Source organism: Alligator sinensis, unplaced genomic scaffold (assembly GCF_000455745.1).
Source record: "Alligator sinensis unplaced genomic scaffold, ASM45574v1 scaffold86_1, whole genome shotgun sequence".
NCBI lineage: Eukaryota > Metazoa > Chordata > Crocodylia > Alligatoridae > Alligator > Alligator sinensis.
Window position 1 is genome coordinate 2,525,351 of NW_005841971.1, and position 20,216 is coordinate 2,545,566.

The following is a 20,216-nucleotide window of genomic DNA, read 5'->3' on the forward strand; positions in this document are numbered from 1 at the left end:
CAGCACACAGCTACTCCTGTCTCTTTGCCACTAACTGTACTGAATACAAGTGTTTGGGTTGCACCTCTCCAAATCACAGTCCTCCAAAATATGCTTCCCAAAGATCTGGTATCATGAAAATTAAGTGTCTTTAATTACTTGCTAAATAATTCATAAGGCGTTGTCAGTGTATCTTCAGGCAACACAACCATCTGTTCACTTATTTTCTGCAGCAAAATCCAAACAATACCCTTTTAAATAGGAAATAAATCCCTTGAGAGTTTTTTTGGTGTAGGGACCAAATAACTTCTTCTGGGTGTGTCAAGTGCTTAGTATAACACATTCTGAGTCCATTAGTGGGACTCCTAAACTGGGACGACAATAGTACCAATAATAATCAACAAGAAGTTGTCTCAATAAGGAAAGAGTAAAACAGAGTAAAGATTTCAGGATTTGCCCCTGTGTTTGTAACCTAAATCTTTCCTTCCCTGTCTTTACAATTTGCTACCCCACATTTTGCAGGCCTCTAGCCCACATGCTGAACACACCAAGGGTGCATTTTCTTGTACTTACAACAGCAAATACCAGACAGCAGATTTGGTTCTTCTGTTAATACAGGCAAGTGGCGAGCCTTGCAAACAGACTCAGAGACTGACTTTTAACTGCCTTCAGTCAAGGCAGCTTGATCCCATGATGGCCAAGACATTTAACAGAGGCTTTTTTTTTTTTTTTTTTTTTTTTGGGGGGGGGGGGGGTCATGTTATTTCTATGCAAAGTGATAATGCTTCTAATTAGTGCTGAGACCTCCTGAAACGTCTGATAGGATTTGAGCTGTTATGAGCGGGGGTAGGGACTGGAAGGATGAGGAGGCGGGCTTGGCTTGCTGATACACTCGATGGCTTTCTGTTGGTGGGGGAACCAACCTAGATCTCCGGCTGGAGTCTGAGCAGCTAGGCTCCCAGCTGTAACGAGGCAGGGAACTGGAATGAAGAGAAGCCATTAGATAAGAGAGGGCAAGAGGGGAATGTTTTGCTGACAGAAAAGAAATATACTTGGGACTAGCTTCTAGTGCCAGTGATATTTTAATCTCATTGGCACAGAGCAGCCCTTTCAGGCAGGCAAAATTAATCTAGTATTTTCAGTGTCCTCCCTACAGTGTATTTACAGGCTGAGAGTGGCACACCCCTTCTGCTGTGCACAGTGGATGCAGGTCTTGGTACAATTTGTACTGCATGATCTAGCAACCAAGAATTTACATAGAAAAATAGACAAAAGAAAAAAGAAGAGGGGAGGGGTGTCCTTTCACATCAACATTATGCCAGTGTGGCTAGTTACTGCAGTGGAGATACTCCTGATTTATATTGATGTAAATAAGGGGGGAACCATGCTGACTGACTCCCAGATACCTAATCCTATTCAATGGTGGCATCTATAATACGAACACAAAGAAACATGAAAGAGAACTCCTGTGTCTCCCATTCACTGAGGACCCAGGGCCCAATCCTGCCCAGAACTACATAAATGTAACTCCCATCAGGAGCAAAGGGAGTCATGTCTGCTTAGATGAGGCATCGTTTCTTCAGGGATTTATGTAGTGCTGATGCATGGACCATAGGTGTGCATAAATTGACTCAGCATATGAATCTAACACTGTGGATGCCAAAAGATCATATTCCCTTGCTCTGATGCAATTACAAATACAGTTGTGTGCTGGGAAACACATTTTTTCCTGGCTCCATGTGCCTAAAAATGGGCTATTTCACATATGCAAGAGGTGATTTATGCAACTGTCGGGTTATCTTTTATTGTTTCAAACATCCTATGCTATAGACCTGACATTGTAGTAAGCATAACCAGCAGGTGTGAATGTTATAACAACAACAACAACAACAAAACCCTGCATGATAAAAATCTGCCTGTTAGAGTATCTTGGTCTGCCTTGTCCAGTATTCTAGAATATTTACTCTTTGATTATATCCTCAATGCTGGCTTGCCATGAAAAAGAACATACATGGTGGTTTTAGTGCTTCATATCCTAAGTTTGCTAATGAAATAGCTCAAAATGTGGAAACAGCTTTAGCTTTCTCAGCGTACAATAGTAGAGTCCATCTGGGAGAGACAGTCAGATTCTTCTGTGACTTATATCCATACAATGGGGTTTTGCAAGAGTTGGCGAATCCCTGCTTATTCCTACGTGCAGCCTTTCTTTGCTTAGATTTAGAATCCAGAGGGCTCTTGTTTTTCTTACTGATTGGTAGGTGAGTTTCTATCCTCCCTAGCTGCTTTCCTTTCCTGATCATTCAAGAAAATAACAGTAATATTTAAATAAAGAACCAAGACCTTGGTCATATTAGAAAAGAGCTACTACCCAGATATACACATAGTATAGAAACATCAAATTGAAACAAATCCATCAACCTACCCACAGGATACAGAACATGGGGAGAATCAATACAACACAATTAAATTCATAACACTGCCAACTAAACAATAAATACTGCATGTTCGGAGCCTGGGTATTTTTTCTTTTGTGAATGCATTATTTGGCCATGACAGTAAGCTAGAACTGCCAATGAAGATTTTTTGGCTTGCTTACAGCGCCTGCCTTTGGCTGCAGCATAATCACTGGCACACTTGTCACTGAATGCTGTGGTATACAATTTGATCGAGAAAACACCCTACAGAATGACTGGGCCTAACTGATGCGGGTATTTGCTGGCACTAACAGTTAAGTGAGGTGGCAAGCAGCTTCTCAAGAAGATGAACACCCTTCCCAATCTCAAATAACTCCCATTGTATTGTGGTTTACAGGAATATGTCAGCATTCTCCATCAATCTGCCAACAAGTCTTTTCTCTAACATATTTCAGCATGCCACTTTGCCTTTCACTGTGGATAGGTGCTGCCACAATTGATATTGCTTCTACATGACATCAGACAGCTTTGCCTCTTTAGGCTGGATGTAGCCTTACAACTTCAAAAAAGAAAAATAAGAATCAGTAACTTCCAAATTGTTATTGTTGTGCAGAGCTGGAAGCCAGAGTTCTCAGCTAGCCTTTTGAGTCACTCCCCTGAAGCATGGAGACAAGAAGTACATTATGGTGTGGGTATCATTGACGAGGTATGGAGCCACACACCCCAAGCGTATGCCAACAAAATCATGACAAGTCTATGTTGTGTTTGTCACGTTTCTTATTAACAATTTTTTTCCTGGCAAGTGTAAGAGATTATTTAAAAGTTACAATGGGACTATTTCTTGTATCCCTCCACCTTCAAAACTAGGTGCCTTGGTGTAACAGGGTCCTACTCCAGGGTAGCCATGACACTCCTGGAGCCCCCTCAGCCCTTATCAATTTCATTCTTTTTAGGCAATCTCCCCTTCCCCTTGTCTGCCACTCTTTGATGCATTTATTTTTAGAAAAAGGGAGTTTGTCCCAGGGATCCCCAAGCCTAGTCTCATATTCATGAACACAGGTCTCCATGCTCATCACCTTAAAGGCTAAGTACATGGTCTCCATCCTCCACAATTCCATGTCCATGCCTTGAAGATGATCTTATTTTATCTGCTGTTCCTAACATCCCTCTTGGGCTACAGGATCCCTGGCCCTGCTGACATGTGCCCCTCATGGACTATGGGCTTCTGGCCTCAGTCTTTGTCCCTCCTGGCCTATAAGCTCCTTGTTTCTCTTAGTCTCTGGCTGTGATCCCCAGTCTTTGGCCCCTCTCTCCGAGCCCTGGCCCCATTCCTAGGTCAGCTGAAACTCATGGGCTCCCCTGGCCTCATCAGTCTCTACCTGCCCTCCTCAGCCTTTGGCCCTTATCTCTGGGCCCTGGCCCCCATCCTGGGCTCAAGCTCTCCCCATCTGGGCCCCAGGCCCTCTACTCTGTGTTCCCAGGACTCTTTACTCCCAGGCCTGTTGGGACCTTCTCCTCCCCCTAGTCCCGTCTTCAAACCTCCAGAGTTCCTTATTCCAGCTCACATATAAACCAGGAGCCCTGCTGCCAGGAGCTCCTCTATCCATGGCTCTCAACACCTGACCAGTTCAGGCCCTGGGCTTATATGCTTCAAGCCCAGCCCCCTTCTGACCAGGTGACTCTCCAGTTGGTCCCTGCCACACCTGCTGACTGCTTCTCACATACCCTGTCTTCTCTTAAAGCAGGGGGTGCACCAAGCCTCCTGCTACACTAAGTCATCATGGATCCAAACTGTACAGGTTCAGACATATCCAAAAAAGGACTCCACATAGGTTTTTTCTGGATATAAAAGTTAGGAGATGTTTTTTTCAAGTCCAATATCTTGTACCTCTGGAGAGCCCAAAAGCAAATCTTGTATATCCCCTTGGGAAACAGGGGAATCTTCTGTTCTCAAAGATCTAACATTCCCATTTCTAACTCTGTAGATTTTGAAATACAAAGCCATGGCTACAATTAGTGAAAAACAAGCAAACACAAGATAAAAAGATTTCATCCCTTCCCTTGGAAAATTTAGATTTTTCCTCAAAACCCTCAACAGTTTTGGACTAATCATTAAAAAATGTCCATTTCTTCAGCTATGAATTTTTCAACAAAAGCAACTCAAAAATTTCACAAAAGACTGACATTGTACTTGCAAAGTTGCAGTTAGAAACCATTTTTCTATCAAAAAATGTTTATTAACCAGACACTGGTATGGTATATTTACATATAGAAAAGATGTTACTTTGAAATTTCACTCATTAATCAGTAAGATGGCAACCTGAAAATGAATGGTTGAATAATGAAGTTTTTATCTGTGAATAAATGATAGACTGCTTGACAAAAATAATTAAATAATCCACCAAGTATTATTTTAATATCTATAAAACTGACTATTTAATTGTTTGAGAGAATGAGTTTTTCAGAAGGAATGGTAAATATTCAATAGATACATTTTTTGCAGTATGCAATTTAATAAACTATTCATCTGTACTGATTATTTTACTAACTTCTAGCATCACTAACCAGCTATCAATGACTTATTTAAGAAAAGTATTGAAATCAAAGTAGGAAGATCTTAGCCAAGTCCTTAAAATCATGTAAAGTTGCAGAAGGGCAGAGGTATTTCTGATTTCATAAAAACAATGCATTTGTTTTCTTGTTTAGATGTTATGTTATTCAAATATCTGTAAAATACTCTAAGGAAAAAATTGTGAATAAAGATATACAAAGCTTTCAGATTCCTGAAGTCCTCAAATATAAGCAAACATCACATCCAGTCATCTGCAAAATGATTCCAGATGTATACTACTGAGATTTTTTGTTCTAGAAACAATATCTTTGGTTCTGCAGTTGTACAGCACCTGGCATGATAAGGTCCTGGTTTGTGATTGTGGCTCCTATTTAAGGAGTCTCATTGAGAAAACCAGACCAGCTTTTAAATGGTTGAAATTTTCTACAATTTTTTCAAGTGAAATATTCCCCTGCAAAAGAAAGGGGTCTCCATTATCATCACTCTTCAAACCTGCATTACCCTGGGGATGATGAATGTTATAGTCCCAAATCTAAATGTGTCTCTTGCTCTTTGCCAGTAGTATAACTGAGGGAGAGCAGCCAGGGAGAGTGCAAAAATAGCCACCATTGCCAAAAGCACAGCAGCTGATGCTGCCCCATGGCCAGGCACAGAGCTGTCCTCTTATGCCTCTGTTCTCTGGAACATGGGAGAGTTGACATCATAGTGGTATAGTCTCAAAGTACACATTTCATAGACAATTACATGGCTCATCTCAAGAAGGGCACAGATAACTAAGGGAACAGGAATACCTTAGTGATAGCTACATTTAATAAGGGTAACAATTTAAAGTTTGCTTTATTCAATATAATTTTCTATATTGTATAGCTCACTTCTTTTACATGTTGATTAAATGAAGCAGTCTACTGCCTTCATCAGCATAGTATCCGAGCACCTTTCAGCAGTAGTTATTGATATAACTAATAATGACCATATGTGGTTTGTTTTGTCTCTAACCCAGACATATGGTATATATGCAACTGGGAGTAAATGCAAGAGTCATTTCTCTGCTGCACCCTTGAACCAATAACCTCTGTAACTCTACATAAGAACATAAAAGCTGCCATTTACTGGATCAGACCATAGCTCCATCTTGCCCATTATCCTATCCACAGTGGCAGCGATAGGATCCTGTAAGGGATATAACCAGGGTTTTTTCCACTGTTCCTCTCTCACTTGCAGGCTCTAGCATTTAAGGTCTATTAGTATCATAGTGGGAAAAAAGGGAATACACACATTACATGGAAAGTGTATAGGTTTTTGCAATGGAGCAAGCTGTGTCATTTATGTAGTAGTAAGATGTGCCTCTTTCTAGTGTTCTCTGAACTTCTGTAAATGGGTTCAGACGTTGTTACAACTCATTTTGGATTGTATTTTATTTTCATGTCCCTTTATTTGCATCTGTTTTTAAATGTATTTCTCCCTTCTATGTTATAAAACTAAAAGGTCTGATAGTCACCGATCACCAGAGACATGTAGTTCTCCGATCTCATTCTGTCCTTAGTGATCAGAATCAAGGGGATTTCCAATACAGAAGAAAAATGCAACTACTTGGTCCATACAAGCCACTCTGATGATTTTTTAAAAAATATAAGATGGGTTAATTTCCCAGTTCTACACAATTTATCTGTGCTGAGCTGGAAGAGTGTTGAGTGGGAAAGGGTTTCATTGTCCACTAGGGCCTCATGGCTCTTCAACACCCACCGCTTCTGCCTCATGTCAAAGAAAAGCAAATAGGTTTATTAAATAGCTGTCAGGCCGAATGAGGCTGTACAGAGAACAAGCAGAAGGGAAATTGGATTAGAGGCAGAGTACATGCCACACTAAACAATGGTATAGATTTACGGCTTTTACTGTGCAACCATACAAAAAACTTCCAAGATGGGCTTTGGGGTGAGGAGAGCAAGAATACTGGGGTTAGGAAAGCAATGGTAGAGGTGTGAGCAATGGTAGTGTTAAGCACCCAGCCACTGAACATATGGAAATGAAGCTCCTGGAGAAATTACTGTGGCTTCATGATGTCTTGCTTCATACCCACTGAGGCTCTTCTTAGCATCTCATAATTCAGCTGGTCCATGGAAAGGTAATATTTTCTGACCTCCCGTACACTAAAAATGGAAGTCACCATTTCAAAAAGATTCTTAGGGCATTTTCTTCAAATCTTAGTTTGTGTCCTAAAGTGACACATTCCAGAGACAGCAGCAACAAGCTTTGCTGTCCTACGCTTCTATCAGATCAATTGTTCAGACTGCTTTCCTCTCATGGGAACCTGGAATATGTATATCCTTGACTCCAGTCATTCAGATCGTAAACAGGCATTGCAATCAAGCAGCTAGACAGAAATGTTCAAATCTAGTTTTTATACTGCATTCACTCAGAATGCATTGAAGTTGTATATATTAACAGACCTCAGCTTACCCTACATAAGAGATTAGTGACATGAGCATAACTTCCCCAAGTGATATAGGGTCAGAGTCTGCCTGATCCTAATGCAACAAATACATACTACGAGAAGCTACAGAGAGTTTTACCTTCATGTATGGTCTGCTTAAGACTCATAGCAAATTCAGTTTCCTGCGATAAGGGCTGCTCCTTTCATACTCCCCTGAAAGATGGTACCCCTTACTCATCATCTGTTTTGCTTTGATCAGCAGAGCTGGCTGGCCAAAATAAGGCCCCCTCCCCAAAGGATTAGCACCATAGGCCACAAAGGACTATAAAAATTGTACTGCCCTGCAGAGATCTCACTAGGGTAAGGTATTTTCACACTAGTCTTATTAGGAGTTATGCTTCAATGTCAGCTGAACCCAAAATGGATATCTGAATACAGAAGATTTAATAGCAGAAATATAAAGAACTCACTTACCTTTTACAAGGTGCCGGCTCAAATTCTTCTAGCTAAACAGAAAGTGCTGAAATATTTTCAATCCCTTGCAGTTGGAAATTTAAAAAAGCCCCAACACTCTCACCAAAGGGACTGCAAGTGCTAATAGGATCAGATAGAGCATAACGCACAAACTGACATCCTAGGGCAATTATTTTGGGCAGAGGGCCGCTTACTGAGTTTTGGGAAGCCATTGAGGGCTGCATGACAGGCAGCCAGGAGCAGATAAATATTAATTTTCTAAATTTGTTAGGGGCCCCACGGGCTGGATAGAATGGCCTGGCAGGCCACATCTGGCCCACATGCTGCATTTTGCCCACCCCTGTCCTAGAGCAATCCATTAACGAAGTGACTTGGGCTGGAAAGCAGCAAATATCAATTGATTTCTGATCTTCTTCAATAACTGAGCACGATGGCTACATATGCAGCTACAGTAGGCTGAACTTTTCTTCCACTGAATGAGAAAAGTGTCCTCTTACTCAGACCATAGTTATAGAATTCTACTTTGAAAAGAACTACAATGTCTTGACTTACTCACTCCCTCCCTCACCTCCAGGGCTGGTCTCTCACATAGAGCTCTCTCATTCCCATACCCCTTCTGCCTGTTTTCCTGAGGCCAGGGCCAGATTAAGTCAGTTTAAGGCTGAAGACACACTTCCTCAGATCAGACTCTATAGCCTAGGTCTTGCCTGAGGATACTTATCTTGTCCTAGGGAATCCCATGCAACGCCTACCTGGTAAATTGGTGGGGTTTATATTGGTCCTCATTTTCAGCAAAGTTGAACAACTACTCCCTGTTTTCAAGCAAACTGAGGTACGCACATGTGCATGAGAGAGAATTTTCTGCCAAGCCATGGCAGGAAGGTCTCCCACAATTAAAGTGATTTACTAAGGTGGTGAGAGCACTGGGTTTTTCAGAGTTAATCATTCATTAGGACAGTGGACAGTTCCAAAAGGTATTGCTTTAGGCTATCTGTGAAGCCAAGCAAAGGTTACTTTTTTGGGTTGCATTAGGTCAGGTTTTCAAAAGTATTTTGTTTTTAAATTGTGCGGGCTAGAGATTGTAATGTCATCACAGGATTTGAAATCCAAAGCCTTAGATTTGAGCCTCTAGTTCCTACACCCAAAGGTTATGATAGCCTGAAATGGGAGAGGAAGTTCACACTGCACCAGACAAGGAAGTGGGGAGAGCTGGGAAGAAATGCCGCCTGTCTCAGGCTAGAAGACTTTAGGGTTTTCTCAATGAAGCATTAAGTCTACCATTAACAGAATGCCAATAGCTTGTAACAAAATGGTTGAGTTAGGACAGCTAGTGTGTACATATGCAAACCTGTGTGTATATATAATGCTGTTACTCTGTCTCAGTGATCCTCAACCAGGATGCCACAGCACCCCGGGGTGCCTTGAGATCCTTTCAAGGATGCTGTGGGGTGCCCCACAAATGTTAGGTGTGCAAACATGATTTACAAGATCAAACCAGAGATTCCAAATAGAAACCTATAGTTGTGAGCTCTTTGCAACAGAAAAAGTGTTCTAGTATTTTTCTGTAGCAAAGAGTGTAACTAAGAGCTTGCATTCCCTGATGGGGGCCTCCAGTCTATCCAGGGGTGCCTTGAGTCTAAGAAAGTCTAAAAGAACCACTGCACTGTGTTATGGGATCAGTGCAGTATATTTACAGTACTAGGTTCAGAAGAGATACTAGTTGGAAATGGACTTAATTTGTCTGTCAGGAAGCACTAAATAAATGCATCAGCCTTGAGAGGCTTTTGCTAACTCAGCAGAACCCAAAGCAAGTCTACCCAGCTAGGAAATGCAGGACTGCAAAAGTCAAGAGATAAAATTCATAGAGTGTAAGGCCAAAAGAGATTACTATGATGATCCAGAATGACCTCTTGCATAATACAGGTCAAAAGTGTTAGACATAATGCACCTATGAGATTTATTTCCAAGCTGAAAGGTTCACAAAATGCTGCTGAATCTATCCAGTCTCTCAGACATGCATTACGAGCGCTATTGCAGGGAGCATCAGGTCTTAGTAGAGCAGATAAGTATCCCAAGATGCAGTGGTGCCCACCATAAAGGCCTGTCAGCTTCTCAGCCCTTACTACTAACATACTACTTCTTTAAAAACATCTCAGAGCTTTTTTGGAGGGGGACAGGTGCTGAGTTTGTAATCTAAGGTACTCTGAACAAACACAAAATAAATCATCATCTCTGCTTCAAAGAGAAACCATTATAAATATACATCTTGTCCAGCATAAATGGTGTCTGTCATTGCTCAACCAAACTTTAACATGATCTTGCACAGGAGTTTTCTTGCGTGAACCAGCATAGCCACACTGAGGCCTATTAGTTTCACTGAAAATTAGTAGAGGAGGAATCCCCCAGATGCATGGGGTCTTAGAAACAGTCACACGGAGCACTATTCCTATTGTAACAGTCTTTACTCTTGGTCCATGTTATAGCCTAGGATGAGGTGAAGTTTCTCAAATGAAGTAAGGAGGGCCTAAGTTGAGCTGCACATATATTCTACCTCAACAAAAATTTGAATGATTATTCTAATCCTTTCTATCCCGTCTCTTACATGGCATGTACTGTCAAAAGTTTTATGTGAAGGAAACAAAGCAGTGAGGCAAGACTCCATTGTCTTGTACACATTTCCAGTATAAAAGAAACAATTTACTATTCTTTGTGCTTTCTAGTGATTTCAAAGATGAAATCTAGCTCCTTCAAAAAGTGTTATATATCATTTTAAAATATATTTACATTTTGGCACGACTCTATGGGCCATTGGTGTGTTTGTTTTAACTTATGTCTGGATAATAATTTAAAAAATGCACACCAATTTTCTTGTCCCCTACTATGACCCTTAATATTAAAGATATAAAATGAGAGAAAATTAGAATGCGGGGGGAAACATCACGATAGTAAATCTCTCAGAACAAATTCTGTCAGTAGCGGGGAAAGGTTTGCTGTGATTGCCTGTGCTTTGCCATTTCCAGTTCAGTAGTATCAAATGGCAGGAATTCACTGGGCAGTACAAGTGGAAAAGTGACACTGATTGGGCTAAATCCTGCTCCCTCTTGCTATATATACACAACTCCATTGATTCAACTGAGGAGGAAAGCAAGTAACATTTGGTCTGGAGAAAACAGCTATTTTTTCCAGACCCCCCAGCCAGAACCTCAGCGTGTGTGCAAGTGTGAAGGACACACACAAAGAGAGGAGGAGATCTGCTAGCTGTCAGTCTGCATGGATAATCTGCCCTCCGAGTGGCAGGCACCTTTCATCAGCAATGACGCAGCGTGGACTGGAGTGCTGATCTCTGGGACTGAGGGAAGCCTGCTTGACTCTCTGAACAGTCTCACACTTTTCAGTCAGTGAGGCAAGAAATTAGCCATTTGCACTTTGTGTACAAGCAGGCACCTCCCTGACCTTATGGAGAAAAGCAGGTGGTGTCGTTAAAAATAAACTATAAAATAATAATGGTAAAATATAGGAGTAGGAACTTACTCTACCAGTCACGTGGTGTTCTGTTCCCCGTGTTAATTTTTATTTTACTGCAACAGCAATTAAAGCCAGACAGACTCCATTCTGGGGTGGTGTCAGGACCAGTAACTAAATTATTTAACTTCCAAAGCATATTGTTGAATGCATTATACACAGAGACAATTTCTCCCATTCTCCCCACCATGTAAGTAGGAGGCTGTTCTATTGTTTCATGAGAGAACAGGCAAGAGTCCTACTAACGTACTGTAAGAGCTGGACGTGGAAGGATGTTTTTAGTATACTTTTTGTGATGATTCCAGTACTTTGGTTTAAGTCACTGTGACCATGCTCAGAGCCATAACATAAGAAAAATGTGCCCAGGGAAGTCCTTTCTTACCCCTTTCCCGAAAATCAGCATGCAGGAGCAGCAGCAAGCAGCTTCTTGGCCAATGTGTCACAAAGTGCAAGGTGTTCTGGGAACTGTAGTTCTGTACAGTGACAGTGGATTTTGCTGCTCCTGGTAAGAGGGGCTTTCACCCTATTTTATTTATTTTTATTTATTTATTTTTACAGGTGAAGCCCACGTTGGCAGGTCAAAAATATGCTGATTTCTGGTTGACAAAAATGGGGTCAATTTTCCCAGCAGTAGTGCCACCCTATAAAGCTACAATTCCCAGAACACTTTTCCTCCATGACACGTTGCCCCCACTGTGGCAGTGTGCATCTGGGAAATGAAATCGGAGAGGGGAATGGGACAGGGAGTCACCTCCCTTTTCTCCCTCCCCACCCTTTCTGGTGCCTCTTCCCTTAGGCACTGCCCAGGGCATGTGCCCCACTCCCCCACTTCATGTTAAACCCACTGGCTGTACTTATTTTTATGCCCGCGTTATATGCTGATAGATTTTACTTTTTTATTTCAACAACATAAAGCAATAGGCTCTCACTTGTGAATTATCCGATTCGATCCATTTGATAACTACACTTTTGATAAAAAAAATATAAATCAGACATGAAGCTGATCAGCAGCATCCTTGTAAAACATTACACATAGACCAGAGATGGTGAAATAATAATCAGACCAAAAAGGCTGATACATTAATGGACCTTCTTTTATTTTATTTGGCTAATTTTGCTCGTTTTCTTGAAAGAAGGTAGGTTTCACTATATCTACTTTTAACAACAACTAGAACTAATGGTCTACATTATTGCAGCCCTGTGTTCTGGCTTAGTCATTTCCAAGCATGCCCCATCTATCCTCTCCAATAAATATTCCCTATGGTTGTTCTTAGCAGCCATCTTCAAGCATTCTGGAGTCCAAGGTCGCTAGAGCAACTGGGGATTGATCCCCAAAGCACCTTCATTTCCAGTTTTGGAGCATGTGTGGGCAGGGCATACTTAGTAGCATCTTGGCTGATGCACACTGCCACTGCAGTGTAGACGTGCCCTAAAAGACCTTGTCATGGGCCAGGACTGCATTGTGGAGAAGGCTACAAAAGCACAGACCAAAACAATGTTCACTGTCCAAAAGATCCTATAGGGAATATAGTTATACTTAGAAGAAAAATACTCATATATGAGAAATACCCATTCTCAAAAGTACCTGGCAGTTTAATTCCGCTTTCATTTGAGGTTTAATTCTGCTTTCATTGCAGTCAATGGTAAAGCTCCCATCAACAGTCAATCCAACAGTGATTTCAACAAAACAAAATTAGTTCAACAATGATGTGGTAGGGTTTGAAATATCCTACTCCTAATGCGTTCACAAATATTGAGTTAATGAGCAATTCAGTAAAATCCCAATGTTATAAACAAGGCAGTAAATCTTAGAACACATGGAAAACTCATAATAGGCATGACACTAAACGGAAAATAAATTTAATTGAGATTGTAATAATGCCTCCCTAGGAAGAAAAAAAAGCCACAAAACTGATAGTATTGACATAACAAAAACAGGTTCCACATAAGAGCCACCAGACCTTGCTTTTTCTATATGAACCAAAAAAAAAAATCAACAAAGGATTAAGTGTACCATTAAGTTGCTTCTGGGCTTTGCCTGACCAGAGATTTTGCCTCGAGCAAATTTCCTGTATAACAAAGACAAAAGGAGAAGAGAGACAGGTTGGCAGATAAGAATGTAGAACAAGATATGAAGAGCAGATAGGATCAACTAACATATAATACAGTATATAAGCAAACTGTTCCGGCTATGGCAGAAGGAGGGGTTGTGTTCATATACTTCAAAGCAAGATATAACCATGCATCTTTTGCTGAAGTTAATAAAAATATTAAAAATTAAAACACATCAACAAGACAAAAGGATTTAGGATTGAAAGATTTATAAAATCCTAACCAAGTAGAGTAGGGCAGATGATAAAAAACACATTTCCAGACATCAAAAGTGTAAATCATGTAGAAAATTAACATGATTAAAGTTATGAATTTACATTAAAAAACATTTTTTTCTCTGAATTAAACAATAAAATGTTCCAGACCACACAAATAAAAGAGCCTTTCACTGTATGTTTTATACTGGCCAAGAGGCCAACTTCAAAACACCATATAACCTGTATGTTTGATACAGCAGGTAATCTACTATGTGTTTTTAAGAAACTAAGGCTAAAGAAAACTGAAATGTGGATATATATTTGTGTATACTTAGTAAATAATCAGCATCTTGAATTTAATGACTAATCAGGGAAGAAAGGAATAGCGGAGCTTAGCTAACATGCTTGAGTCAACCAATTTGGAGAAAGAGCATATTATAATTATGTTTCTTTGAGGCAATCATTATATAAACCAAGAACTGGTTCTAGTACTACTGGAAATGTGTCTAGTACCTGATCTGTTTGAGTATGAAGCAAACTCTGCAAATAAAGAGCATCCATTCTGTTTTTGCATGCGTGCCTGAAATTTTCTTCCATAAGATGTAACAATATTCTTTCTGCCAGTATGTTCCTGAGAGTTTCTTCATCATGTTGTCCACAGTAGGTACCATAAAATTATAGAATATTGCCTGCTTGTTCCATCATATAATGCAATGTCTTATGACCAAGGACTGTAAATATGAAATTGGCTTCTCTTATGTTCAGTATAAATTCTTAGCAGCAGAGGGTAAACCAGATCTTCAGCTCCAAGTCATAGGTCCAAGTCAGTGGAAGTTTTTCCACTTACACCAGCTGAAGTTTTGCATCTTTGTTTCTGAAGAAACAAGTAGATTTCTCCTGCACAAAAAAGATACACTAGGCCAAATTCTATTCTCAAATATAACATGAAAGCCCATTAACTTCCGTAATGGCTTCACTGCTATTACAGAGATCCAAGAGAAATCAGAACACAGGCCAATCTTTTCCTGAATGTAGAAATTACTGGAAAAGCTGACTGGCAGTCCTGGCTATAGCCTGATGTTTAGAGTGATAAAGGTCAATAATACAAAGTAAATATAATCTAATCAGTCAAAAATTGAATTTCCCAAGGCGATAGCAATTCCTCTCGATTCCAAGACTCCTCCCAAGAGACAAGAGCCTATTGTGCAGTGACTTCCAACAAATAAGGGTCATGAATCCCATGGGAATTATATTGGAAGAACTGGAAAGTGGCGTGGCAAGTTGAGCAGAAATTGGGCTGCAGACCTGGACTTGAGACCACACTTTCCAAGCCAGAAAGTTTGAAAATCATTGGCCTATTGCTAAACTGAGAGAGGCATTGAAAATACCAAGCTCTAGAGCTACATCCAGATCTCTCTCCTTTCCCCCCATATTCAGAGATGTTTGAATACATGATTTTGCTGCAAGTTTCACCCTAATTGAAAATGGTTTGATCTTTAATTCTCTCTCCGATCTGATAGGCAAAGATGCTGAAGAGTGCCACATTCAATCACTAACCTGTGGCTTCAGAAGAATAGAACTGGTAGTTTGTTTATGAAAGCCTGAATTAGAGACCAGTGACTTGAGATAAGATAGGCAGTCAGCTCTGACTCTGCCACTACAGACTTCTGGTCTGCTTGTAAGAGAAGACATGTCATCATTTCCTTGATAGTCCCCAGGATTCCAGGGAAATCTTTCAGCAGCAGAAAGGGGGAAATGAAACGAAGACATTCAGAAGGAAGAATGAAGCAGTGTTCTTCAGTTACTATGTTTGGAGGTTCTGCATTCAGCACTGAACAGATTTCTGGGCAGTCTCACGCATCATCTGCAATACTTAAGAGAAATTCTAAGAGGCATTAGTAAAAGAAATACATAAAAAATGCAAATTGTGTTCAAAGTTGTGTTAGGTCAGGTCCACAACAGGTGAAGAAGCTAAGACACTCCTGAAGAGAAAGAAGTGAGGAGAGGAGAGGTCAGCTTCGCTTTGATTCTGATCAGTAGCTATGTGTATTCCACCTTAGGATGGTCTTTCTATTTCCAGTTCATTAATTCCCATGTGCATATATTTTGGCCATTAGCAGAAAGATGCTGAGATAATTTATATGGAAAAGACTTAGACTGCTAAATCCGCCAGTCCAGAATTGTTTCCCTCTTTACCTGTGGTACTTTGAAGGGGTATTTATAGGGGGCTGAGGCTGTGTGAGATAGATTATCTTCTGAACCCTTTTGGAGAGATGGATGCCTGGGATCATGAGGGACTAGACTTGATGGCCTGGGAAGCCCTAAGGAATATGAATGTTTCTATGTATATGTGCCAATAACACATCCAGCCTATTTCTAAAGCACTGCAGATAGGGTTACCCTACAGAGCTGCCATGCTGGGCATGCTTCCAGGGTGCTCATCACTATAACCCTTTAATCCTCCAGGTTAGGAGTGGAACAGAGCCTTGCCACAAACCTCTATCATTTGTTCTGAAATAGTGACTCTGTTTGCTGGATGCAGCAGTAACCATTTATCCTCTGCGTACCCCCTGTATATCCACCTTGTGTTACACTATTTCATAGCTAAAAGTCAAGATACGAGCTAATTAACATTGTTCCTTGGGTGCCAAAAATGGTTTATCCCAACTTTGTATTAATGTGCTATTATAGACCAGGACTACGGATTCCCAGAGGGGGCTGCAAAACTGTGCAATACTCTTCATAATGGAGAACAAAAGGTTTGTCAGTCAACCTATGTTATAAAATCCCATCCTGATTTGTTTTCTATGGAGTTTTTTGTCCACAACTTTTGAACCCCTCAAAAAAACTGCTTGATCTCCATCCTCTAATACGGATCTCCAGAGAACCATAGCACAGTGGGCCAGAGCACTCACTGGATGTAGGGCGAAATGAAGGAACAGCTATTATCACAGTATACAGAGAAGCCTTCAATGGCATCTGGCTTCCCATTCCATTCCTCTTGGGTGAATATAGCTAGCAGGTATTTGGCCGAGTTGTAAAAACTCTCTCTTTGTCATGAATGCAAACAGCAGCTTTCTGCTTATGTTACGTTCCATTTCAATGAAGATTCTATTGGAGCCAATTGTCACTGAAACATCTGCACCTGTCCCCGATCCTTTTTATTACCTTGTTCAGCACACACTAATTGAATTGAAAATTATTCACAGAAGGCTCCCTCCTCTCCATTACTCTTCCTCCTCCTTTCTGCTCTTCTCTGACCTGAATTAAATGACACATCTTCTGTTCTAATATTTCATCTTTAATGCTGATGCCCTTCACGGGAATAGTAGAAGGCAAGAAAGGGGGTGCTATAAATGAGATCCTTCCTTTGAAATAAAATACACAGCTTTCCAACAAAGTGACATATTATATATTTTATACACAGACACATTTCTTCCTGTCTTCACACTTTTCTGCCATGAATTTTAAAGACCACACACTGTAAAACCTCCAAACCAAATTCAGATGACTTTGCTAACTTCATTTTTTTAATTTCCACATCTCTCCACAACTCTTTTTCTTCCTTTGTTGCAGATTTCCTCTTTAATTCTTAAAAAGAAAGGCTTGCCAATCCTACTGCCCTGGCCAGTGTGAATACAGCAATAGATATTTTTAAACCACCCAAGTGAACCCTCCTCTCCCTCCCTCCTCCCAAAAACCCATATCACGCAAGCATCTCTCTCCTCTTTCTGATGGAAGTAATTTCATTATTTTAAAAGCACTTATGCAACCAACAGAGGCGACACAATGTGCGTGTGTGTGCGTACAAGCCTCTTCCACAGTCAATCTGATTGTGCCTTCTCCCCTCTCCACCTGCTTCCTTCTCTACCCATTATCAATATTAATCTTTAAATTTTTTTTTTAACCAAACATAGGGCAATACCCACATATTATTTTTTTACCATGAGTTTCCACTGTACAATGCTTAAACCAAGCAAGTCGCTGTCATAGGTAAAACAGATATGCACATTGTGCCCTTGTGATGACTTTATTCAAGTCTAGCTCATCATGGAAGTCACTACCTTTCAACTAAGTAAAGAACCCTTGGCTATCAGGATTAACCCTCTATGTGCCAGTTTCCAGGCATGTTCAGAGACTCTGAAGTACTGCAAAGGCCCTGTTCAATCTACAACATGTCAGCATTGCTATGGAAATAATACCATTATTTTTTCTCAGTTAGAGTTAACATATTTAAATAGCTGTTAGACAGTTCCCTCCTCACCTAAAACTAGACAGAATACTTTTGGTCTTAGAGCATTAACATTAAATGTAATGACCTCCACTTGGTAAGTGAGATGCATACTACATGCAGCAGATACTTCATGGTACTTATTATTGAAGAGTAATATGAGGAGTACTTGTTGGGAGCCAGTATAAGAACTGAAGGGTAGGCAGTATTGTTCAGGGGATAGGACCTGCAGGCACTCATGTAACAAATTCAATGAAAAAGAGAAGCTTCATGAAAATGGTGTTAGCACAGAGCTATGGCATCCTGAGGAGCCTTCAGCTCTTCCAAAACACCCTGCTCAATAAACTCAAGCTTCTGAAAACAAGGCAACAAGGCAATACCTATCCTATTTTTAAAAACCACTTCTAGGGTTTGTGCAGTATAAATAAGCTCTTCGCTGGTAACAACCAGCCATCCTTATCTCTGCCCAGCTGGCAATACCAACGGGAATTACCTGCATGTACTCCAGCTGCATTTGCTGTTTGGTGTAGCTGTAGTGAATAGTAGTGGAACCAGCTGGAGTGGTTTAGCAGAGGTGATATTGCAATATGATATTACATTGTGTGTGTGGGTTGTGAGCATCCTATGTGGGAAGACAGAACATCTCAGCCTAGTGTCCACGCATGTGATCAAAGGAAGAGGTGGATGTATAGCTTGTGAACCCTCATATACTTCACTTCAGCATCAAATTATAGGGGTTATGCCAGTAACAGGCAATAGGGGATTGCTTGTGGTGGGGATTGTCAACAATGAGGTGGGAGATGAGTGGTCTATGGGTTTAATAATAGGTAATTGAAAGGAAGAGTTCAAGATGGCACTATACACCTAAGAGTGGGCAAGGGGAAAAGCAATTTTAAAATTCAGCAAGGGTTATTTATGTTATGTCATGTCTACAGAGCAGCTTATGGGCAGGTCTAAGCCACTTCTATTCAGTATCCTTCAAAGGCAGAGTGAAAGCAAGTGTGATTGGGACCTGCTGGGACATGAACAGAGTTAAGAATATGTGGTTCTCTCTCTCAACTCTTCCTGATCTGCAGAAACTTGGATCTGACCAAACTGGACTGCAGATCTCCCAATCCCCTCCAAAATGAGGAACCAAAGTCATAATATACATTGGCAGAGACAGATTGTAGCAAATGAAGCCTTCCTCTTTTCTTCTGATTTCTCCAAAGAACTACATTTTTAAATGCAACTTCAAATTATCCAGATATCTCTTGGGAGGAACACTCAGCTAAGTCAGGCTGGTCATGTCCCTTCCTGACCTGCATCAAAGAGCTTTTCCTGACTCAGGAGGTGCATGAACCAACCAGAGGTAACACTATTCTAGACTTGGTCCTGGCCAAGGGGGATGCCCTGGTGACCAACTTAAAAATAAAAGGTAGCTTGGGTGACAGTGACCATGAAATCATCATGTTCACTGTCCATTGCAAGGCAGACAAATTAGATAGCAGGACTGAAGTTTTGGACTTCAAAAATGCAAATTTCAATCAACTCAGGTCACAAAAGCAATAGGAGGGGAACACTGTGGGACCAGGGGCTGAAGGTGAAAGGAGTGCATGAAGAGTGGTTGTTTCTTAAAGACATGATCCTCAAAGCACAAAGGAAGTCCATCTCCATGCAGAGGAAAGGTAACAAAAGGGCTGGGAAGTCCTCTTGGCTAAACAGGGATATCATGGTCCTCTTAAGAAAAAAAGAAAGAGGCATACAAACAATGGAAGCTTGGGGCATGCCCCAAGGAGGACTATACAACAATGGTCCACACTTTTAGGGAACAGATTCGAAGGGCTAAGGCAGTAACAACTAAAATTAGCGATAGGAGTCACAGACAACAAGTCCTTCTTTAGCTATGTAGGGAACAGGAGGAAAACAAATCGGGGTGTGAAGCCATTGGTTAACAACTCAGGACAGCTGGTTACCAGCACTGAGGAGAAAACTGAACTCCTGAATGACTACTTTGTTTCAGTCTTTCACCGGGCCAAGCGCAAAATCATGCCAGAGTAGGTACAGAACGAGCAAGGTAGGAATGACTGCCTTCCTACTATTACCATAGAACTGGTATGTGATCATTTGAAAAAAAAATGGACATATATAAAATCAGCAGGACTGGATGAACTTCATCCAAGGTGCTGAAGGAGCTGGCCAAAGTCGTTGCGGGACAGCTGGTGAAACTCTTCCAAAACACATGGCACTCCAGAGAGGTCCCCGAGGACTGGAAGAAGGCCAATGTTGTGCCCATCTTCAAGAA

At 40.9% G+C, this 20,216-nt stretch overlaps 2 long non-coding RNA genes across 2 annotated transcripts in view; one reads left to right on the forward strand and one right to left on the reverse strand.

Moving 5' to 3' along the window:
* The window catches only part of LOC112549815, a 111,314-nt gene that overhangs the window by 66,182 nt on the left and 24,916 nt on the right, over positions 1-20,216 (forward strand). The window lies entirely within an intron of this gene.
* LOC112549816 overlaps positions 12,609-20,216 on the reverse strand; it is a 35,130-nt gene continuing 27,522 nt past the window's right edge. Inside the window, exon 5 of the long non-coding RNA XR_003093350.1 lies at positions 12,609-13,461. This is a non-coding gene — a long non-coding RNA (uncharacterized LOC112549816). The remainder of the gene's footprint in view (positions 13,462-20,216) is intronic.